The sequence below is a fragment of the Mustela nivalis genome (genome assembly GCF_964662115.1).
Source record: "Mustela nivalis genome assembly, chromosome: 18".
Taxonomy (NCBI): Eukaryota; Metazoa; Chordata; class Mammalia; order Carnivora; family Mustelidae; genus Mustela; species Mustela nivalis.
The window spans coordinates 33085057-33109937 of NC_139037.1; the positions used below are offsets into that span (position 1 = coordinate 33085057).

The 24881-nt window shown below is 47.5% G+C and overlaps 1 protein-coding gene across 1 annotated transcript in view; it reads right to left on the reverse strand.

Moving 5' to 3' along the window:
* LOC309853404 (uncharacterized protein C16orf78) overlaps nucleotides 1-24881 on the reverse strand; it is a 64375-nt gene that overhangs the window by 26829 nt on the left and 12665 nt on the right. The window contains exons 2-3 of the transcript XR_014305658.1: nucleotides 3673-3747; nucleotides 662-894 (exon numbers count right to left, since the gene is read on the reverse strand). The gene's annotated coding sequence lies outside the window, so the exon portion shown is untranslated. The remainder of the gene's footprint in view (nucleotides 1-661; nucleotides 895-3672; nucleotides 3748-24881) is intronic.

The following is a 24881-nucleotide window of genomic DNA, read 5'->3' on the forward strand; positions in this document are numbered from 1 at the left end:
CTCTTTATTTAGAATTTCTGTTGGTTCATTGTTGTCATACTTTCATTTAACATTTTAAACATCATTTATGTTAGTTCTTTGGCCATATTTTACTAGCTATTTGAGGTTTTTGCTAAATCCACAATCTAGGAATGCTCAGAGACAGTGTCCATTGAAAGATGTTTTCCTGAGTATGTTAGACTTTCCTGTGTCTTTGCATATCATGTAATTTGTTTGTTGAAAACTGGACATTAAAAAATATTGTAACAACTTTGGATTCTGATTCCTGCCAGATTTATTGTTGCTGTTTTTTTTTTAATGTGTTTATTTATTGAATAACTTATCCAGGGTCTGTGAATCAGACAATTCCAGTCTGGGACTCTTGTCTTCCTTATGGTGGGAAGCCACTGAAATTTCCAGTTAAATTTTTTGTATTTTTGTTTTTATATGTAAGTCTGGCTTCCTAAGTGTTGTTTCCTTGTCTGCATATCTGAATGGACAGAGATTGTGCTCAGATACCTCAAGTCAGTAAACAGTCTGCCCTCTGCTGAGGAGTCTATGTGTAGAGAGGGGAGCTCTGTCAGTCATCCAATTGCTACATAACAAATCATCCCAAAGTTTAGTGGCTTCAGACAAAAACATTTATTTTTGCACAGTTTCTGTGGGTCAGGATTCTGAGTACCTTAGCTGGGTCCTCTCACTCAGGCTCAAATGAGGGTGTTGGCCAGGTTGCAGTCATCTGAAGCCTTGACTGGGGGAGATCTACTTCTAAGTTCCTGAACTGGTTGTTGGCAGGACGTGATTGCTTGCAGGTCATTGAACTGAATTTGTCCTTCGCTGATGTTGGCAGAAGGCCACCTTCAGTTTCTTGTGACATGTGGCTCTCCATGGGGCAGCTCACAACACAGCAGCTTGCTTCATCAGAGCAGCAAGGGAGAAGAACCAGAGAGAGCATGAAGGGAAGGCAGAAGTCTTTCTTCTATAACCTAGCCATGGAAGTGACACTCATCACCTCTGCTGTGTTCCCTTTATTAGAAATCGGTCACTCTGTGCTGGCCTTACCCAAAGTGAGGATTACATGGGGCCCGAATCCTAGGAAGTGAGGGGCTGTTTTAGAAGAGCTGATAGCGGGAGCACATTAAAAATTCAGACCATCTTCATATGTTTCCTATGGTTTACTTTCTACTGGATTCTCTCTCATCTTTGCACCCATGCACAGCCCCAGGGTTGGTTAGGAGTGTATGGCTGGATTGGGTCTTCTCTAGTTTCCACAGAGCATGCATGTAGCTTTTGCCAGGGATATATTTGCCCAACCATGACTGGCAACCTCAGTCTGGGTAGAGCTGTTGGCTCTCCTGCTTTTCTGTCTTGGAGACTTTCACTTAAACCGATGAGGCTGCCAAGAGTGGGTTTTGCTTACTGCCCCAGATCCAGAGATCCCCTTTCAACCAAAGCAGAGAAACTTCTTCACACTAGTGGAAGCTCTCTGCTGGGAGCTGGGGGGAGAGAATCAGAGCAGCCTTAGGCAAGAACGCCAGATTCTGTTATTGCCCAAATTTCTAGCTTTCATGAACAAATACTGCATTTGGTCTGCCTTTGGTTAATGTCCAGAGTGCTATGTGGTTGTTTTGGTCAATTTTGTCCAGCTTTATAATAGCTTTTGGGGAAGAGAATTTACTATCTCGCTACTCAGCCATAGGCAGAAGTCCCCTGCTAATACACCTTTTATATATTTTGTAAGACCCTCTATCTTAACATAAAATTTTGTTTTTTTTTCCCCCAAACTAATACAAGGGAGAAATTTAAAAAAAAAAAGTCTCCCTTTGGGTCTACCTCAATATTTTAATGGTTGGTCACAACTAAAATAGAAGACAATCCTCCAAATTTTCCAAATGCCTTTTAGAGAATGGTACAACCCCACTAAGAACCAAAGAAATAATTAATTGTAATCAATCAAGGGTGGTTGGGATGGGTGGGGGCAGTCACATGGTTTGTCCCCGTGGAGTGGGGGCTGTGTGTGGGGGAGGGGTGGAAGGTAATGATAAATAGGCATTAATGAAGTGAGTAGGTGAACGAATGAGTGAGTGAGTCAATGGACGATACATGGGGGCCTCTGTATCAGGTTTCTCATGCCCAAACCTGTAGTAGAAATCAGCGTCTACATTCTAGAAGCCCTATTCTGGAGTGAAATTGGGTTGCCAGAACTCTATGCTTGTGAATGTATTAGCATTTCCTTTCAGGTACAGCCAGCTTTATCGTTATAAGAGACTGGAGGGAGGTTAGGACACTCAGGACACCCAGAACCCAAAGGATCATCTCACGGGACAGGAGGACATTCAAATCAGGGGACATTTATGGACGTGTCTCTGGTGCCTAGTGCTGTGTTGGGCAGTGAGGGAGGGGGACATGGAAATCAAGTAGAATCTGTCCCTGCCCTCATGGAGCTTATTGTTTCCTCGGGGAGACACCTGCAAAGCCTAGCAGGCATGTGGTCTTATCTCCCACGGCCCCCTTCATGCCTCCCACCTTGAGGTTTTAGAGAAGGGATCAGGTTGGTGTAAGGCCAGTCAAAACCCTGCATTCACCAGGCTGGAGCGATCGAGGCAAGAGGGGTCCAGTCGGCATAGACTTGGGAGCTTCTGCTGGGAATGTGAGGAAAAAGCCTCTCTTGTGAGTGGTGGGGTGTTTGGATGTAAGGTCCGGAGTGGCGGCAGTCATTTTGCTCTAAGGAGGGAGGGAAGCTGTGGTGAAGAGGAATGCCGTTCAAAGAACAAGGGACTCACTGCAAAACAGCTTTTCAGAACTTGAATGAGCTTCAGTTGTGTTTTCTCTCACGTGTGATACAAATCTTTCATGTAATACAAATAGCTAGTATAGGAGGGGTGGTAAGAGCATAGGGGTGACATCACAACAATGTGCTGTAGGAGGGCATGGGGAGGGGGCGGCGAGAAGATGCCACCCAGAATGCAGTGCAGCTGGGTCTCTGACAGCAGGGGAATCACATTCCACCTGGAGGGAGCAGCAGCTGCCCAGTCATGCAGGTGTGCAGGGAGGAGGAAACACCTGTGTGTCTTAAGAGTGGAGGCATGGGGACAGGGAGGGGAGAATGAGCTCAGAGCCAGAGAACAAAAGTGTCAAAAAGCTTCGCTGCTTTAGAAGGCCCATTCATTTGGGTGCCTGGGTGGCTCAGTTGGTTAAGTGACTGCCTTTGGCTCAGGTCATGATCTCGGGGTCCTGGGATTGAGCCCCGTATCGGGCTTCCCCTGCTCTGCGGGGAGCCTACTTCTCTCTCTCTTCCTCTGCCTCCCACACCCCCCAACCACACTCTCTCTGTCAGATAAATAAATAAAATCTTTAAACAGGAAAAAAAAAAGAAAGCTCCCTCATTCATTCATTCGCTCATTCACTCAACAAGCAGCTCTTGACTGCTTCCAGTGGGCTGGGTCTGAGTCATGTGAGCAGAAACGGGGGCAGGTGGGGAGGAGAGTGGGCAGGCTGAGCCAGAGAAGCACCCAGAAGGCTCCATGCGAATCTGTAGGCAACATCAGATAGAGCACTGTTGCCAGCAGGCTGGGATCCTGAGGCCAGAGTGGGGCCTGGGGTTGGGTTGTGAGAAAGGAATGAAACCTTGGCGATATTAAGGGTAGAGTGGGGTCCGTGCTTCCCCGACCCCCATCACCAAGTGGTACTCACTGAGGCGAACTGCAGGTTGAGGAAACCTCTGATGTCAGGAAAGGTTTGCACACACTCCAACCTCATAGGCTCAGGCTGTAGGGATACATGTGGGTAAAATCAGTGGGTTTTCCCACTTGGTACTGCATGGTTGCGTAGAGATGGGTGCGCTGTCTTTTTTTACTTTGCCCTTCTTTCTGACAATTGAACACCTTTGATACTGGGTGTTCAATACTCAATGGCCATTTAAATCTTATTAGCAAAAACTGTTTTCCTGTGGCTGGTGCCATTTCCAGAGAACAGCCATTGGTCCCCAGTCTCGGCAGGGTGTCCGAGGAGGGTGGCTCTCATTCTCCGAATGCCACATCTGCCCTAGTTTTCCAGGACACTCCAAACAAATGTCTCAATTAGGCCGCAGGACGGATGTGCTGGGGAGGGGGGTGTGATTTACATATTCTGAGCCCTGCAGTCTCCTCTGTCCTGAGAATGTCCTTCCTTTGCTCTGCAGGGCCCCAAGGAGGCTGCCAGGACTTTCCAGGGTTCCGGCCTCAGGGCTGGATGGCTCCAAGGGTGATGGAGAGCACAGAGCATCATGGGGTTGGGCCGACTTTGCTGATCAGGGAGCCCACCGCCCAGTAGGAGGCCCAGCGGGCTCTGCTCCCTTTGGCTGTGTGACCTTGGGTTTGCTGTTTGGCCTCTGTAGTCTCACAGTGAATAGGACTCGGGGAGGGGCTGCAAACTGCAAACTGGTGTATTTTTTTTCAGCCTGCGTAGGTATTTTAGGAATCAGGACATGTCATAAACAAATTCAGGTTTCTGATTTGCTCAGTAAATGAACGATGGGGTATGACAGGGTTAGCATCTTCCCCCTTGAGATGGGCACACGTGAGAGGTCGTGGGCAGAGCCACGTGCGTCAGGCCCTTCCTGCATTCTCCTTCCCCCACCCTCGTCACTGGAGCCCCACCGCGTCTCAGGCCCCGAACCCGCACCCGGGGCGTAACCTTCCTCAGGCCGCAGCATTTCTTGCAGAGGCTCCCATGGGGGCAGCATTTGCCTCCGCGGACATTTAGCAACGTCCGGCAAAATCTTCGGTTGTGACAGAGGTGACGCTACTGACATCTAGCAGGCAGAGGCCGGACATGCAGCTGAACATCCTAGAGGACACAGGACAGCCCCTGCCATGAAGGATCGTTCGACCCCAAACGTCAATAGCGCTAATGCCATTGGGGAATCCTGGTCAACAGAGACAGGAGAACAAATGGTTAAAATTAGATGCAATAAAGCTAAGAAATAGGACCAGATTTAGCTGGAAGCCCAGGAGCAGGAGGGAATAATTGAATCAGAGAGGAGCAAGGGAACATTGTGACAACATTGCTATCTTGTTCATGCCTCTCATAAGCTTCCCAAATGCAGTTGGCTGTCCCAGGACACCAGCGCTGCTCCTCTGATGGTTCAGGTTCCATCCGCTCGGGTAGTGTCATGTGTACCCCTGGATCCAGCCATGCCTGAAGTCTCCTACTCTCTGCCTATAGGTTTATTTTTGTTCCTTACACTTGTTTGAGTTGAGTTACTTTTAATGTATAGATAGACACCACAGCCACACCTGCACACTCACAGATCTTGTATAGACCTCCCCTTTCACCCTTGCATACCTGATGGCACTCCCCACCCTGCTACTGACAGCCACCTTCTCTTCTCCTTCCTGCAGCTGGCCCCTCAGGGCTGCAGAAGTGGCAGCTGCTGTCCCTGCAGCATCAAAATACTCAAGCATCAGTTGCGTGATTGAAGTGTTCCATCAACTCGGACTGGGGGAGCCGTGAGCTGCTGTGGTTCATGGAACAGCTGCCCGCCCATGCAGGGCTGGCAGTTAATTAAAAGCCCCATGCACTCAGTGATTAACTAATCACAGCATGATGGCAGTCGGTGATGGTGCGGCGAATTCTCTGCTGGAGCCAGCTGAGAAGCTCCAAATGTCTGCCTTTGGGCGGCGGTGGCAGCAGGAGGCCTGGGTGGCTCCAGTGTGGCTGTCCCAAGCAGGTTGCAGAGCAGATTCCCAGCTGTGTCTCCTGCTTAAAGCTTCTAGGAGAAACCTTTGAAAGGGGACCCGGGTGGAGGGTGACGACATGGAAATCACTGCTGGAAGGGAACAGAGGCTGTCAGGATTTTGGAGCCACTGTGGGGTTGGGGGGGTTGATGGGATCTCAAGAAGGTGGAGGACGGGGCGGGGTTCCGGAGTAGCTTGGTGGTGTGGTACCTGGTTAGGTGCCTGGTAGAGCCAGACCACTGAGAAGTCATAGCTCTGCCACTCACGGCCCATGTGACCATGGACATGATGTTCAGCCTCTCTGTCCCCTTGTCCTTCCCTGCAAAACCTGGGTTTAACAACCCACTACCCTCAGTGCCCCCACTTCCAGCCCCAACACCCCCTACTCCCCAGGGTTGTAGTGAGGATTAATCCATGTGAAGGTTTCCTAACACAATAAGCACATGAAAAATACTAGCCATTGGCTTACAAAACAGAGGGCTACTTCCTCTGGGAGAGATACAGAGGGCCAATACCTACCCACCCCCTAGAAGTGACTCAGGCACTCCCTCTACCCCCATCTCCTTGGGGCAGGAGGCCAGGTGACTCAGAAAGACAGGCTGGAACTACATCCACGCTACACTCTGCGCTCTGCATACGTGGAACTCGGAGGGGCAGGTCCAGGAGCGTTTTTGCCCCCAGCTGGACCCCCTGAGCTGCCTCTACCCTCTCTGCTATGCTCCTGGGTGCAGCCTTCCCTCCTGACTCTGACCCTGCTCATCATGGTGACCCTCCAGGACTGCAAGTACCCGAGACTCCGCTATCTTTAAGGTTGGCCCCAGATGCCCGATTTCCCCAGAGGAGAAGCTCCTGCGTCCTCACCTGGCCTCACCTGGCCTTCAGAACCCCCACCATCTGCTCCAGCTTATCCTTCTCATTCTCTCTCCTGCTACCTCCATGCTGCCCAAGGTCCCCACCACTGCCACGCCCTGGCTGGCTCCATTCCTGCTGACCAGTGCTATCTCTACCCTCCCCCACCTCGGATTCAGAGTGCAGCCAGGCCGGATGCCCACTCTGCCCTGGTGACACTGCTGTCATGCAGACCTGGGGGCACCCAGGTAGAGCTCTGTCTTTTGGGGGTCCTGGAGGGCCTCACTGAGAAGGTGTTGCTGGAACGCACACCCCAAGGGTGGACAAGAGCAGTGAGCCTCATGTGGCCCAGGGAGGGGTCTCCTGCTGGGAAGGGGCTGGGGGTGCCCGTGCAGCCCGCCCACAGCGGAGGAGGCTGGAGTGAGCAGCCAGTAACAGGAGCCCCGGCAGCGCCCGGAGAGCAGGGGCTCTTAGCCGGTGGGTCATCTCTCACACGGTCTCAGTGGGCCGGCAGCCATCATAAGGCCCATGAGAGTCCACATGGGGAGGCTGGGTTCCCAGGAGGAGATCTGCATCCAGGACTCCCATGAAAGCGATTAATTAGAAATCCCACAGAAGAGGAGTTGGGGCTGGGAAGAGGTCCTCACGGGGACAGCCTGGTCCTGAGGAAGGGAGGCAGGTCAGTGCGGCAGCTCCAGGGCCGGTGGCCTGTGTTCCCTGGGAACATCCGAACCTCCAGGAGTCTCGCTTCCGGGGCCTGGCTGGGTTATCAGGCAGGCATGTGGGCTGGGAGCCCCAGCAATTGCCTCTGCCCAACCTGAACCAAGTAGGCATCTATGGAAGGGTCTGGAGTAGCTCTCAGGATCGGAGGAAAAAGTGGAAAATTAGGTCTTAGGGAGCCTGAGGTGCAGGCGGACGCCCAAGCTGTCTGCCTGCTGGGGCTCTGTGTGTCCCTCTCTGTGAGGTTCCAGGGGAAGCGGAGGAGACTGTCTGGGCCACCATTATTACATAATCACCCGTCTGCCAAGGGGCGGGGGCGGGACCCTCGACCAAGGACTCAGAGTGTGTCCTGGGAGGAGGGATGGCTCTCCATACTGGGTGCTGGTATCAGAAGAGAGGAGTGGCTCTTGGGTGAACAAAACCAACAGTGTCCCCTCCACTGAGCCACGTCCAGGTTTCTGGGAGGGGCACGTGGTGTCCACATCTAGGGATACAACTGTGGGGAGAGCAGTTCGGACCCGCAGAAAGATGGCCTCCCTCCACCCCGACCTCTGTCCAGCCTCCTCTAGGGGCCAGGCCACAGCTGGGGACCGTCCGCAGATGAGTGTCGCTTTACATTTCTCCACAGTCTGCCAAAGTCCGAGGAAGGTTTTAAGGTGGGTCCGTGAAGTACTTCCGGCGGCTGTGTGACCATGGGCAGGTCTCAGCCCTCTCTGAACCTCTGTCTCCTCCCGGGAATAAGGAGCAAAGAAGGAAAAGTGTTTGGAGAAACGCCTCATGACTGCTTTTTGTCTCTGGTCCGGACTTAGGACAGTTGCCTGTTTCCCCCTTGTGTCCCCATCTCCCCCTCCAGGGTCCTCCTCTGCCATCTCCCGGCCTTCACCCCTGGGACTCAGACTTGTGCTCCTGTTCTTACTGAAGGGGAGGGAGCCTTTCCCAGGTCTTGTCTGTTCTCCCCAGCCTGGAGAGGAGAGGAGTGGGGCAGTCAGTCAGCAGAGCAGGGGCGAGTGGCTGAGGTGGCCCCCGGGTGGGGAGGGGCGGTGATGGGGTTGAGGGCTGGGAGTGTGAGGGGAGGACCTCAGTCACTTCCTGATAAGACAGTCCCCTTTGAATAGAGAACATTCAGGTCACATTCCCTAGAGCAAAGTCTGAGGGACCCAATTTCTCCACCAGAATGGCTGGAAATAAAGCAAATATGTAGGGCTTGGAGATGATCATTGATTTGTGGGGCAGTTCTTGGTTTTAATGGATTGGCCTCTCACCAGATGTTGTAAACAAGTACCTTGTCTTAGGTCTGGCCGCTATAATAAAAACACTATAGACTGGCTGGCTTAAAAGAACAGAAATGTATCTCTCATTGTTCTGGAGCCCGGAAGTCCCAGATCAGAGTGCTGGCCTGTTGGAGTTCCGGCAAGAGCCCTCCTGCTGGTCTGCTGACGGCCATCTTCTCGCTGTGAGAGACCGAAGAGAGAGGAAGCAAGCTCTCCTGTGTTCTTCTAAGGACACGAATCCCATCACGACCACATTACCTCCCCACGCCGTCACCCTGGGGGTTAGGATTTCAGCATAGGAATTTGGGGGATGGGGACACAAACATTCAGTCTTTCACGTTTTACAGTTTACAAAATGCATTTGTGTTCATTTTCTTACTGGGCTTTATCTGCATTTTATAGAAATGAAGCTTAAAGCCAGAGAGGTCAAGAGAGTTGCCCAGGTTTACCCACCAATGACTTAAGCTTGATAAAAGCTTCTCTCTCACTTACAGAAGTGTGCAAGTAGATGGCCTAGGGCAGGCCCTTGGGCCCAGGGGTATTAGTGCCCAGTTGGCCATTATAGGCTCTGAAGGACCAAGTAGGGAGGGTGGGTTGTTCTAAGCTTGTTCCCAGAAAGACCCGCATCCAGGGATCCTGTGAAAATAACTCATTAGGAAGTGTTTCTGAAATGACCAGTAGGGACTACATGGAGAGAGAGACCTTGTCCTGTGGGGAGAGAGGCTGGGTCAGCTCACCTGCTCAGGGCTTGTGGCCTCTGTCCTGCTGGGAACTGAACCTCTCACAGAAGTATGCAGCTGGGTGGCCAGGACTGCTCTGGCCCTGCCCAGGTCAGGGATCCAGCCCCCTTTTATCCTGGGCTCTACCAGCCTCCAATATCGCAGCACAGGCTCCAGCCATCACACCTGCCCTCCCAGCCAACAGGAAGGAAAAGAGAAGTAGAAAGAAGCTGCCACTCTCTATAAGGACACATCTTCCAAGGTGCACATGATGCTTTGGCTTCCAGGTTTGGGGCCATATCTAAAGTCTGTTGGCACATCCAGCTAGCAAGGGAAGCTAGGAAATGAAAGCTTTATTCTAAGCAGCCTGTGCCCAGCTAAATTTGGGCTCTGTTACTGGGCAAAAGAGGGGATGGATGTTGGGAGGAAAGTAGCAGCCATTGTCATAGCTATGGAGTGTGAAAATGGACCTGGCCTCTTTGCCTATGCTATCTGCCCAATGGCCCTACACTCTGCCTGGAGATTTCTTTGTAGGAGAGCAGAGAGCTGTAGCTGTGGGGGAGGGGTTTCCATAAGAGGAGGGGTGGGCTAGGGCTGGGTCCACCTAGGACCTTATTTGTGGGATAAGATTCTACCTAAGGAACAGCAGGATAGTGGTATCCACCGAGCTCCCTGGAAGCACCTTGGAGAGGGGCGCTGTACTGAACGGAGGAGAGCCAGGGCCTTGGCTTTTGACTTGGGGGGCTCACCAATGATCTTCTAGGTGGCTTTGAGCAGGCCTGTGAACCACTAACATTCCCCAGGCTCGGTTCCATTGTCGGTAAGATGGGGACAATGTGAAGAATTCAGGGTCAAGCAAGGGAGAGGTAAGAGGCCCTCAGCTCAGGCAGACAATTTCAGAAGGTGCCCCAAAATTCAGCAATTAAGATCAATAATATTTTAACGCAGTATTTATTATGGTAAAATATACCATGAGGTTTACCATTTTAAGCATTTTTTAAGTGTTTGGTTCAGTGGTGTTAAATACCTTCACACCATCCCCTCCAGAACATTCTCATCTTCCCCCACTAAAACTCTGTCCCCATTAAATACTGACTCCATATACCCTGCTCCCCCCAGTCCCTGGTAACTTCCATGCTGTTCCTTTCTTTCTTTCTTTCCTTCCTTCCTCTCTCTCTCCCTCCCTCTCCCTTCCTCGCTCTTTCTTTCCCTTTCTCTCTCTCTTTCTTATTGTATTTATTTATTTGAGAGAGACAGAGAGAGAGCAAGCACGTGCACAAGCTGGGGAAGAGCAGGAGGGAGAGGGGGTGCAGCGGACTCCCTGCGGAGCAGGCTGGATCCCAGTATCCTGGAATCATGATTTCAACAGAAGGCAGATGCTTAAGATGCTTAACCTACTGAGCCACCCAGGTGCCCCTTGAATTTCCTTCTTTTGTTTACCCACTCAGCCATCGATGGACATGTGGGGGGCACGTTCTACCTTTTGGCTGCTGTGAATAATGCTGTTATGGACATGGGTGTACAGGTCCTGTTTAAGTCCCAACTTTCATTAATACAATATTTTATAAAAATGAAAACTCATGCAAAAAAGCCCATGTTAAATAAACGGCCAGAATGTTAAAGATAAGATCAGGACCAGCACTGCGCTGAGCCACACACGTCTCTGAGGCCGAAGACAGAGAGGGCAATTCTCTTCCGGTGCCAGCCTGTTGGGGGCCCCCCTTTAAATCCTGTTCCCCGGGCAAGCGCCTCACTTCCTTACCCTTGTCCAGGTTCTGGCGAGGATGGGAGGAGCCCGGCTGAGCTGGGCTTGGGCGCCTCCTCTCCCCCAGCCGCGCTGGGCTGATTTAGGAACTGGAGTGAGGGAGGAACCTCTAGGTTGGAAAGCTGGAGCTGGAGCTTTCTCTCCCCTTGGACAGATTCATCTTAATTAGCCCCCTCAGATAACAGCTTTCTGAGGCGGAGGCAGCTGACTTGTAGAGACAGTCGCTGTGTCTTCCTTCCCTTCAAGCTGTTTTGCCAAGCGACAAGCCAGGGAGACACACCTCCCCGCTAAGGGGTGGCCCGCAGAGCTGGGTTTGAGGCCATCCCGAGGAGACAGGAGACGATGCTCCTCGTCCATGACCTGCTCCTCATCCATGACCTGTCGCGCCAGCTGGGGTGCGGGGGTGGGGACTTGGCACTGTGTGCAGGGGCCCGAGTCTGGATGTGAGCCCATGGTTGTGTAGGTGCCGTGGGGGAGGAAGAGACGATCCGTGTTCAAGCACCCCCATAGATGAGAAGCCATGAATGAAATCCCCCAAAGGGAGGGTCTTCCTTTAGTCCTGCGAGGAGCATCTAGTGAGCACCTGCTGTGTGCTGGGCCGTTATTGGTGGGGATGAGGGTTGGCAGAGATGGGTCCGTTGTGGGCCTGACTCTAAGGAGCTTGTAACAAAAAAACAAGTGTTCATCATGTGCCCCAAGTTGAGGCATGCCAGGTTATGCGGTACGAGAGAGGAAAAACGAAGGGGAGGGACAAGCCATCTCAGCTCTCCGCCTTGGCCTCTTAGAGTGCGTGCGTGAGTGTGTGAGTGTGTGAGTGTGTATGTGTCTGTGTGTCTGTGTGCTTGCACACTCGCCTGTGTGCAGGCTATGGCTCCGGCTGCCCTGAAGGAGGCCGCTCTTCTAGGGCTGGACTTGCCTGCTATCCCAAGACTGACCAGCAGATGGCGGGAGTGCTACGGGAAAGTCAGGGACTTCTGGCGGGGGAGGGAGGGGGAGAAAGGAAGACAGACGGATAGAGACAGACAGTATAATTAGTCAGTCTAAGTCCTAGTCTTAGGCTGGTTAGTTAGTCTAAGTCCAACCAGTCTTAGGATGGTTGGCTTAAACGACAGAAGTCTCTTACAATTCTGGAGGTGAGGAAGTTCAAGGTCAAGGTGCCTGCAAGGTAGGTTTCCTCCCGGCCGTCTTCTCTTGGATTACAGGTGGCTGCCTTCCCGCTGGGTGCTCCCATGGCCTTCTTTCCTCAGTGCATCTAGGTGTGTGTGTGGCGGGGTGGGTACAGACAGACAGACAGACAGATCTTCCTTTTCAAATAACGCAACTAGTCCTCTTGGATTAGGGCCCTATAATTATGACTTCCTTTAGCTTTAATTACCTCCTAGAGACCCTCTCCCAGAAAACAAATGTGGTCACGCCGGGGATCAAGGATTTGACATACGAATTTCAGGGGGACACAATTCAGTCCACTGCAGAGAGATAGAGGAAAAATGGGGGAGAGGAGAGAAGGAGGAAGGGAGAGACCGAGAGAGAGGCAAATGAAGGGGGGGAGTGGTGAGGGGCGGAGGGAAGAGCCTGTCACACTGTGTGGGGAACCAGATTCCTGGTCCTGGGCCAGGTTTGCCATTCACTTTAATGCGACCCTAAGTGAGTCACTCTTCTCTCTGATTCCCCCATCCTCACCTCTGAAGGGGTCATGGTGGGCCCCCCACCCCATTGTCACTGAAGTAGTGACAATGTCACAGAGAGGAGTTCTCAAGAACGTCCTCCCATGTCCTCACTCAGGGATACAGAAATTCTATGAGATGGGCATTACATTATCTCCACCTTCCAGATGAGAAGACCAAGGGCCAGGGAAGTTAAACGGCTTGCCCAAGGTCTGAACTGAGACTCCAACCTGGGGCTTCTGAGCCCATGGTCTAACCAGTAGGGCGAGCGCTCTCAGAAGGGTAGAACTCCTCAGAACTCCTTGGCACAGCCAAGGTTGACAAGTTGGTCTCCCACTGGGGGCCTTTTTGGAGCCCCCACAAAACCCCTGAGAATGGGTAAGTTTGGTGGAGCACACTTGTGGGGAACAGAGGCTCCCAAGAGAACAGCCTGGAAGCTGGCCCAGAGACCGCAGAAACACTCCTGGGACCCGAGGTGACCAAAGAAAGCTGTCCAAGAGGTGGTTTCTGTCCTGCCTTTGTTTGCTGACCTAGAAGTCCCTGCAGCTCTTGGCTTCTGCTCTGTGGCCTGTGCATAGGCAGAGAGGGGAGAACCTACTCCTTTCCTCTCACAGACACACGAGGGACGCCTAAATCCAATAACTTAATCTAGACTCCTAGAAACAAGATTAAATTTTCAAATAAAAGCAGGCTCTGACAGCTAAGGCATAAATCTTTTATTTAAAATAGAGACTAAACCCATTCAAATGCAATCAGCGATGACAGATGCAGATAGAAACAAGCTCTGATAGAGTAGACGTGGCGTGGAGTTGTTCGCTTTTGGTGACATACCACACAGGGTGACCTTAAGGACAGCCTGCGAGCATCAGCAAACAGTGGGGCCTTTGCATCCATTTCCATGCGGTTTGTCAGCCCAAGGTGGTGTCAGGGTAGTTGCTGGGGCAGGTGGGAAGGATCTGGCCTTGGAGGTCGTGGTCCACCTGCCATCACCCCAGCTGCCCCAAGAGGACAAGGAAGAGGGTTAGCTGTGTTTGGACATATCTGGGGCACCAGCAAAGCAACTCATGGAGTGGGGCAGGTGGGGAGGACCTGGCCTCGGAGGTCATGATCCAGCTGCCATCACCCCAGCTGTCCCAAGAGGGCAGGGAAGAAGGTCAGCTGTGTTTGGACATATCAGGAGCACCAGCAAAGGAGCTCGAGGAGGAAAGATTGGGGAGCTGTCAGAGCAGGTGGGAGGTGGTTGAGGCAAGAGGGTAAGATACGCAAGGACAAGGGGAGAAATTCCTAGAGCTGCCAGAGCAAAGGGTGAAGTTCTGAAGACCCCAAACCAAGTCAGTCTTTTGCCTCAGCTGCAATGAAGGGACATTTCTGAGTGACAGACACTATGCATTCAGTGCACGATCTCATGTAATCCTCCCATCAGATCCTTTTACAGATAACTGGCTGACACTCAGAGGGGTTAAGTCCATGTCTTAATCACACAGCCAGTCAGTGACAGAACCGTGCGTCCGCCCAAGGCATGCGGACCCCAGTCCCTTGCTCTTTCTACCTGACACTCCACAGCTCACAGATACAGAGATGCCGTGGAGCCTCACAAACATACTGACCCCTCATTTGTTCTAATTCAGGCAAAGAACGGAGATGGATTTCTCTTAAATTTTGCCCCTTTTGGAGCTTTTTCCATGCTTGCTGCCAGGCCCCTTTACAACATAAACTTAAAGCTGCCACTACAGACATACATCCCTTGAGGATAAGGGGGGCTCCCAAATTATAAATCCCATGAGTCCATTGCAGGGACATAGTTAACAGAATGCTAACAACAAAGCAAAGCCCCATACAAGACTGTATGTGTTTAGGAAGTCTGGGAAACTCTGCCTGTTACAACCCCTCCTGGTGAATCACTTGACACATTAGAGTATTAAAGAATATTATGACAAGTCCTGCAGAAAAGAAGTCTGTTCCACCCAGCATTTCCCCAACTTACTTGAACATGAAAATGTTTTTGTTTCTCTTATTGGACACAAGATCACATCAACCCACCTTCCAGAGAGCCCATTTCAGGAAATGTTGATCTAAGAGTATCATTTCAATTTGGCCCATAGCTTCCCACTTCTCCAGAATAAGTACTACAGAACATGAAATTCTCACCACTAAATACTTGAAACAGATGCCCAGAGAAGCCACAATTGACATTGGTGGTTCTCAATCCTTTTTAGGTTAAGTGTCCTTAGGTAATTCGATGAAAGTTGTGGGTTTTTTTCCCCCTTGATGAGGTGGAGAAGCACCCACATACATTATGTAACATACACACAGAATGTTGAATTCAGGTTTGGGGGTTCATGGGTCCTTCGTGGCCCATAGGCCTGAGTCACGAAGCTCTGCTTTAAGTCATTATCAGCTTACATCCTTGGTGTTATTCGTAGCCAAGCACAAGGGTCTTGGCTGGGGGCAGGGAGGTGCAAGCCTGCTGGGGGTAGGGCCACTGAGAGGGTCTGGGTGAATGAGACAAAGGGACTCCCTGCCTTCTAACAAAGAAAGCCTGGAGAGTCGCACCAGCTTCACATGCTCAATGCATGAGACAGCCCACAGAGGTCTGGGATGGGGGTGGGTGGAAGCCATCAAGCAGTTAGGTGAGCAGAGACCCCTCTTCAGGTCTGAGGGACTGTTCCTTCCCACAGTCTTGTGGGAGTCTCAAGCTCAGAGCTCCCACCTCTCTTGGAGCCTCCCACAGCCTAGTGTAGGAGAATCCCATTGTTGCTGCTTGCCTACCATCCCTTCCCTGTCCCCCTTGTCCTGGGAATAGCACTCTAGTTGTCCTTGGGGAATCACCTCTGCTGCACACTGATTTATGTTTGTGGTATGGATCTGACCTCACCCCCAGATTCAAGATGGTCTCCTGACCCAGACCTGGACAATCAGAGGCCACCATCTTTTTGTTCACGGGATGGGGTCCAAGCCAGGACATGGGATCCAAGCCAGGACAATTAGTGCCAAAGGGATAAATTATGGAACTTTTACAGAGGAAGAGTAGTGTTCATGGGGCTATTCATAAAAAAGTATACCTGGAGCTGCTAGTGGCCACCTTGACCCAGGAGGGAAGATGGCCCCAAAACTGATCCTTTACTGAGGAGATCAGGTGAGAGATGGAGTAGAGGTGACCCAGTGTGACTGTTCTTGTCTATATCCAGTGATGCCCCAAAGTAGTCCCACCACTGGCAGAGTTACATGGACCAATACATTTCCTTTGGTGTTTAAGACCATATGAGTTGGATTTCTGTCACTTGCAACTGAAAAAGTCTTAGTTCCCCTGTCTTAAAAACACATTCCCAAGTCCCCTGAATTAGAATTCCCTGGGAGCTGAGAGTCTCCAGGAATACAGAGGTGATGATAGGTGGATGATAGGTAGATCAGTCTTCCTGTGAATCTAATGGTGAGACAGGTCTAGCTTTTGATAATTTCACCCAGTTTTGCTCCATGGAAGGATGCAAGATGCCCAGTTAGGGAATCTAAAGTTACTCACATTTGCATCCACTGAATGTCCAGTAGTCAAGATATTTTACACAGTCGATTCTTCGTTATTCATACTCTTCAGTTCATGAATGGGGCTGAAAATCACGTGATTGTGACAACTTCTCAGCTTTGTACAGGATTGGGAGAGACTGTTCTCTGTCCCTCAAAACTCATTTCCTTATCTTCCTGTAGCCACAGCTAGACTACGCTTTCCAGACAGACCCTTTCTGGTAGGTGTGGCCATGAGCAGGGTTCCAACCAATAGAATGTGAGCTGAAGGAACGCGTGCTACGTCCAGACTTGGCATATAAAAAGCTCCTTGGATAGTCTTCATGGTTTTTACCCTTCTAGCTTGATGCCAATAAACATAAGGACCTCGAAAGCCATATTAAGTGGCAGAACAACAAGGAGGAAGGAGGCGTGCCTGGGTGGCTCAGTGGGTTAAAGCCTCTGCCTTCGGCTCAGGTCATGATCCTGGGGTCCTGGGATCGAGTCCCGCATCGGGCTCTCTGCTCAGCAGGGAGCCTGCTTCCTCCTCTCTCTCTCTCTCTGCCTGCCTCTCTGCCTACTTGTGAGTTCTATCTGTCAGATAAATAAATAAAATCTTTAAAAAACAAAAACAAACAAGGAGGAAGGACCCTGGGTACCAGAATTACTCTGAGAGGTGAGCCTCATGGCCATAGGAGTCGTCCCTGCTTGGGGCAATCCATAAATGAGAAATAAATGTTATGTCAAGCCACTGGAATTTTGGGGTTTGTTTGTTACAGTTTTTTTTTTTTAAGATTTTATTTATTTGACAGAGAGAGATCACAAGTAGGCAGAGAGGCAGGCAGAGAGAGAAAGAGGAGGAAGCAGGCTCCCTGCTGAGCAGAGAGCCCGATGCGGGACTCGATCCCAGGAACCCGAGATCATGACCTGAGCTGAAGGCAGCGGCTTAACCCACTGAGCCACCCAGGCGCCCTACAGTTTTTTTTTTTTTTTTTAACAGTAAATTGTTATGAATTTCAGATAACTTTTCTATCCATTGATTTATCTTTGCTTTATAGAAACTCTGGGTGGCAGTCTGGGAATGCCTTTTTATAGGTGAAAATGCTTGTCCTAGCATAACTAGTTGGCGGCAGGATAGAAATTGCTTCTAAAAAGAGCAGTTTGATAAAGATGTGAAAAGAGTATGATGATTGGCCCTTCCTTACCTCTGACCCACTTCCTGTTAGTTCCAGGCTCTTTCCTGGGACTCGGCACCCATTTTCCCACCAACTCTGCCCCCATCCTTTCTGTCTTTAAGGCTCTAGGGTCCCTGCCTCTGTCCACGGTTCTGAACCCAGTTGGCTGTATAGGGCAGCATAGTGGGAAGAATGATCTTGGACTCAAATATCAGACAGAACTGGATTTTACTTCTAATTTTACTGGATTTTACTTTTACTATGGATTTTACGTTTACTATGCACCCTTGGAAAGTCTTTTAATCTCTCCAATGGTAATTTTCCTAGCTGTCAAATGGGAAAATTACACTTTCCCCATGAGACTGTTCTGGAGATTAAATAATGTGGAGAAACTATTGGTGTAATAGGTGTGGGGTTTTGTTTTACACCCCCTTTCCTCCACTTCTAAGAAATAAAGAACCTCCTCCTTCCTCTCCTTGCCAAAAGTAGCAGGTAAATTGATGACAGTTTTGTACTTATGTGTAATACTGACTTCAAGAGCCAATTGTTCAGTGAGGTTTGAGTGACTTAAGAAAATAAAACAGGTTCTGGAGACATTAACTCTAATTACATGACTGCTATTGGCTATATGGGGTTACAGAATATTCTAAGAGTTTAAGGGAAATTTGAAACGAGTAAAAGTCTGGAGTTTTTGCTCCCTTCCCCTAATTTCTTCATTTTTAAAATTGTTGGTAGGGGGTTGGTGGCTTAGTGGTTTCCAACCCATAGAACAGGGGCATCTTTTAATATTCTCAACACTCATTGATCCTTATCTTTGTAATCATTTTGTCAGCAAAACACACTGCACTTATTAAGAAATAACAAATTCATTTCCCCAATTTTATTAATAAAAGACATTTAGAAGTGATTGTGCAATAAAAACAGTATTAAGCTTCCCAGTTTAATGAGGTGGCTGATGCTTTAGTTAGTCTGTGTGGCCTCATTATCGGCTAATGTGTGGATTCCCTTAGGTTTTCTGAATTTTTGCCAAGAATTCATAAAACCTAGTGCTACTTCTGTGAACCTCAGAGCAGGAGTCATTGTTGTCAGTGGGCTCTCAGAATCCTTCCGGCTCTGACCCAATTCTGTTGAGCTCTGATGTACCAAGAGAGGTGGGGCAGAGCAGGCCCAGAAGAGGAGAGAGGAGAAGGGGTTGTTGTGGGTCAGCAATATTTACCTTGGGGATTGCAATCCTTGAGACATCCCCTGGTATTTGGTTTAATCCATACCTGGAAGATGAAATTCATAATCCCCTCCACTCTTTCCACCACAAATATAGTGAGAGGCATTGTGTGTTGCACAGGACAAGGGAAACTAATTTGAAATCAGACAAATGCTGGGTGGGCACAAAACTAGAATTAAATTCCCTGGATACTTTTAATGACATGGTCTTCAAACTATAATGGCTGTTGGGATATAACTTCCAAGCGGTTTTATTCAGGCCCTTTCAGGAATGATGACCCCACTCTGGCCCAGACAATGCTGGAAGCCATCCAGTAACACTTTACCTTTGGGCTCTGCTGTGGACTTGTGCCTTTTAGCGTGGGACCCACCTGAGATACTCAAGCTGCTGCACCTCTTACCTGTTTCAGGGTTTAGGGACAGCTAAGAGTCTGTTCTCTTAGTATGGTGGAAACCTTGGGGTGACCCTCTGACTTTGGCACAGGGAAGAACACTCTCCTCCCTCATGCTGATGGACTCTTTTTGGTATATTTTATTGGTTGTTTTCAGCCTCAAGGGGGCTATCCTCAAGTTAAAAATGACAACCAGGCTGTTCTTGAACTGATTCCATTGTGAGTCCAGGGCCCACTCACTGTAGTCAGCACACCCTATCTGCTTCTCTAAGGTGCCTTGTCTTTAAATTCTAGAAGCGCAGTGTCTCCTAGCCCACTCTGTATGGAAGACTAAGGCAGAGGGCCCAGGGAGCTGGAACAGAAGGAGCTGTCCCCCCCACCCCTCAAGGATGGGCCGACCCTGACCCCTGCTCTGCAGGCCTCAACACAGGGGAGGATTTACTCTCCTCCTGAAGTCTCAGTGCTCAGCCTTTCCCCTGGTTTATGAGCTGAGTTGGTGAAGGGCATGTTTGACCTTTTCAGTTACTTCTCCCTGCGCATCACTGTAGTTGCTACAGAGAAATGAACTTTCATGTTTTTCCTGCTGCCAAAAAACACAGCAGACACTTCTGAGGATGAGATGTGTGGTTTGCTCTAAGCCTGGGAACTCGGTGTTGAGTTCTGATGCCTGCAGCCTGATGGCTGCCGCGAACCAGGTTATCAAGCAGAGGCCTGGGAAGACCTCTCATAGGCTCGGCCCGAGGTTTCCCTAGGAAGGTAGAAGCTGATGGGGCCACATGAGGTCCCAAACAGCCATTTAACTTTACATTTGCTCTCAAACCCCACTCTCCTCCCCAGCACCCTACCCCTGGTCTTCCCGGTGAACTCCCAGAGCAGGCATGTCTCTCCCCACCTCTGTGAGCCCACCTCCTCTTGCTCAAGCCTCGAGGGTGCTGTTCTGCACTCTGTGTTGTTCCCTCCCCTTATTCTCTGTCTGGGGCTCTGTGTATTGGCAGGCTTTCTCCTTTTTTAGAAAAACAAGGTGCCATGGTTGGAATCTTGAGAAATCATAGAACCCTCCTCCTCTTTCTGCATTGCTGGTTACATTTCTGGTTTCTACCCAAATGATCTGCCAAGGTGAGAATGTTCATTTATCTGAGTGGGAGCATGTCAACATCACCTGGAAATAAGGGTGCTGGCACTCTGAATAAAACAACTCCTCATGATCTGGCCATGCTTGCCCTGACCTCACTTCCCATCTCCCTCCATTACTAAGCTCTGGCCACACAAGCCTTGATTCTGGTCCTCAGGTGGGCCAACCTCCCTTCTGCTCAGCGACTTTGCACCCACCAACCCTTCTGCCTCCAGCATACTTCCCTGCATCTCCACAGCTTCCCTGATCCTTCCCATCATGCGGGTCTCAGTTTGGCCTCCCCTGACCTTTCCATCTTGCTCCGCACTATTGGAATCTATTTCCCTGATGTATTTTCCTTACTGCACTTACCAATTTCAGAAATCATTTTGTTTTTTTAATTAAACATTTTAAAAAGATTTAGTTTTCATTCCAGTTTGACTAACTAGTTAACTATACTAGTTAACTAATATCATTAGTTATATTAGTTATATATATTAGTTAGTTATATATATATTAGTTATATATATTAGTTAACTAATATAATTAGTTAACTAGTATAGTTAACTGTAGTTAACTATATGTTAACTACATATAGTGTTATATTACTTTCAGGTGTACAACAGGGTGATTCAACACTTCCATACATCACCCAGTGCTCATTATGACAAGTGCTCTCCTTTACCCCCATCAACCCTTATCACTCATTCCCTCACCTACCTCCCCTCTGGCAACCATCAGTTTTTTCTCTAGAGTTGTTAAGAGCCTGTTTCTTGATTTCTCTCTCCCTCCCCCCCCTTTTTTTTTTTATCTCTTTGCTTGTTTGTTTCATTACTTAAATTCCACATATGGGTGAAGTCTTGCTCTTATTAAATGGTATTGGTCTTTCTCTGGCTGACTTACTTTGCTTAGCATTATACTCTCTAGTGGCCTCCATGTCATTGCATATGGCAAGATTTCATTATGGCTGGATAATATTCCAGTGTGTGTGTGTGTGTGTGTGTGTGTGTGTGTGTGTGCGTGCACACCACATTTTCTTTATCCATTTGTCAGCTGATGGACACTTGGGCTACTTCTATATCTTGGCTAATTTTTGTGTTAAATAATGCTGCTATAAACACAGGGGTGCGTGTATCCCTTTGAGTTAGTGTTCTTGTATTCTTTGGGTAATTACCCGATAGTTCAATCTCTGGATCACAGGGTAGTTTTATTTCTAACTTTCTGAGGAATCTCCATACTGTTTTATGAAGTGGCTATACACCAGTTTGCATTCTTACCAACAGTGCACAAGGGTTTCTTTCTCTCCACATCCTTGTCAACACCTGTTATTTCTTGCGTTGTTAATGTTGGCCTTTCTGACAGGTGTGAGGTGATAGCTCCTTGTAGTTTTGATTTGCATGTCCCTAATAATAAGTGCTGTTGAGCACCTTTTCCTCAGTCTGTTGGCTTTCTGTATGTCTTCTTTGGAGCAATGTCTGTTCATGCCTTCTGCCCATTTATTAACTGGATTATTTTTTTTTTTGAGGTGAGTTTTATAAATTCTCCTCAAACTCAACACACACAAAACAGATAATCATAGCAAAAAATGGGAAGAAGACATGAACAGACACTTCTCCAATGAAGACATACAAATGGCTATCAGACACAAGAAAAAATGTTCATCATCACTAGCCATCAGGGACATTCAAATTAAAACCACATTGAGATATCACCTTACACCAGTTAGAATGGCCAAAATTAGCAAGACAGGAAACAACATGTGTTGGAGGGAATGTGGAGAAAGGGGAACCCTCTTACACTGTTGGTGGGAATATAAGTTGGTGCAACCTCTTTATATATTTTTGATACTAACCCTTTAACTGGATATGTTATTTACAAATACCTACTCCCATTCTGTCAGTTGCCTTTTAATTTTGATGATTGTTTCCTTCACTGTGCAGAGCTTTTGTTTTGATGTAGTTCCAGTAGGTTATTACTGCTTTCGTCTCCCTCGCCTCAGGAGACATATCTAGAAAGAAGTTGCTACCGTCAATGTCAAAGAACTTCCTGTCTGTGTTCTCCTCTAGGATTCTTATAGTTTCAGGTCTCACATTTATTAAATGGTTTTTAATCCATTTTGAATTTATTTTTGTGTGTGGTGTAAGGAAGTGGTCCAGTTTCATTCTTCTGTACGTTGCTGTCCAGTTTTCCCAACAACATTTGTTGAAGAGACTGTTTTGTTCCAATTAGATATTCCTTCCTGCTTTGCTGAAGATTAATTGCCCATATGATTGTGGATTTATTTCTGGATTTTCTATTCCATTCTATTGATCCGTGTGTCTATTTTTGTGCCAGTACCATGCTGTTTTCATTTCTACAGCTTTGTAATATAATTTGAAGTCTAGAATTGTGATGTCTCCAGCTTTGCTTTTCTTTTTCAATATTGCTTTGACTATTTGTGGTCATTTGTGGTTCTATACAAAATTTAGGATGGTCCTAGCTCTGTGAAAAAATGCAGTTGTCATTTTGATAGGGATTATTAAATGTATAGATTGCTTTGTGTATTATAGGCATTTTAACAATATTTGTTCTTCTAATCCATGAGAATGGAATGTCTTTCCATTTCTTTCTGTCATCTTCAATTTCTTTTGTAAGCGTTTTATGATTTTCAGAGTACAGGTCTTTCCTTTCTTTGGTTAGGTTTGTTCCTAGGTGTCTTCCTATTTTGGGTACAACTACAAATAGGGTTGTTTTCTTAATTTTTTTCTGTTGCTTCATTATTGGTTTATAGAGATGCAACAGATTTCTGTATGTTGATTTTGTATCCTGTGACATTACTGAATTTGTGTATCAGTTCTAGCAGTCTTTTGGTGCGGTCTTTTAGGTTTTCTACATAGAGTATCATGTTATCTTTTACTTCTTCCTTGCCAATTTGGGTGTCTTTTATTTCTTTGGTTGTCTGATTGCTGTGGCTAGGACCTCCAGTACTGTGTGAAATAACCGTGGTGAGAGTGGACATCCCTGTCTGTTCCTGGCCATAGAAGAAATGTTCTCAGTTTTCCTCCATTGAGGATGATATTAGGTGTGAGTTTTTTGTATATAGTCTTTATTACATTGAGGTATGTTTCTTCTAAACCTACTTTGTTGAAGTTTTTTTTTTTTTAAATCATAAATGGGTGTTGTACCTTATCAAATACTCTTTCTGTATTTATTGAAATGTTGGTATGGTTCTTATCCTTTCTCTAATTGATGTGATGTATCATGTTGATTGATTTGCAACCATTGAATCACCCTTGTGGCCCAGGAATAAATCTCTTGTAACCCAGGAATAAATATCTCTTGATCATGGTGAATTTTTAAAATGTATTTTTGAATTGGTTTGCTAATATTTTATTGTGAGTTTTTGCATCCATGTTCATCAGGGATATTGGCTTATAGTTCTCTTTTTGAGAGGAATCTTTATCTGATTTTGGTATCGGGGTAATACTCATACAATGAGTTTGGAAGTTTTCATTGCTTTTCTATTTTTTGGAATAGTTTGAGAAGAGTAAGTATGAACTCTTAACGTGTTTGATAGGATTTGCCTGTGAAACCATCTGGTCCTGGACTTTTGTTTGTTGGAATTTCTTTGATTATTAGTTACTTTGATTACTGATCCAACTCTTTGCTGGTTGTCAGTCTTCAAAATTTCTATTTCTTCCTATTTCAGTTTTGGTAGTTTATGTGTTTCTAGGAATTTATCCATTTCTTCTAGGTTTTCCAATTTGTTGGCATGTAATTTTCCATAATATTCTCTTATAATTGTTTGTATTTATGTGGTGTGGGTTGTTATTTATCCTCTCCCATTTGTGGTTTTATTTATTTCAGTCCTTTCTCTTTTTTCTTAATAAGTCAGGCTAGAGGTTTATCAGTTTCATTGATTTTTTTGTCAAAGAACCACCTCCTGTTTTCACTGATCTGTTCCATTGTTTTTTAGTTTCTATATCCTTTCTTTCTGCTCTAATCTTTATTACCTCCTTCCCTTTGCTGGTTTTAGGTTTTGTTTGTTATTCTTTTTCTAGCTCTTTTAGGTGTACGGTTAGATTGTTTTTTTGAGATTTCTCTTGCTTCTTGACGTGGGCCTGTATTGCTATGTCCTTCCCTCTTTAGGACCACCTTCACTGCATCCCAGAGGTTTTGGACTACTGTGTTTTCATTTTCATTTGCTTCTATATATTTTCTTATTTCTTCTTTTATTTCCTGATTGACCCTCATTGTTTAGTAGCATGTTATTTAACCTCTATGTATCTGTGGTCTTTCCAGGTTTTTTCTAGCATTTGGCTTCTAGACTCAGAGCCTCATGGTCAGAAAATACAAATGGTATGGCTTTGATGTTCTTGAGTTTGTCAAGGCTTCTTCTGTGGGATAATATGTGATCTGTTCTGGGGGGTGTTCTATGTGCACTTGAAAACAATGTGTATTCTGCTGTTTTAGGATGGAATGTTCTAAATATCTGTTAAATCCACCTGGCCCACTATGTCATTCAAAGCCACTGTTTCCTTATTGATTTTCTGTTTAGATGGTCTGTCCATTGGTGTAAGTGGGGTGTTAAAGTGCCCTAATATCATCACATTTTCCTCAGCTAGTTCCTTTATATTTTATGTATTTGGGTGCTTCTATGTTGGGTGCATAAATATTTACAGTTGTTACATCTTCTTGTTAGATTGTCCCCTTTATGATTATACATAGTTTTTTATCTCTTGTTACAGTCTGTTTTAAAGTCTCTTTTGTCCTATATAAGTACTGCTACTCTGGGTTCCTTTTGGTCCATTTACATGACAG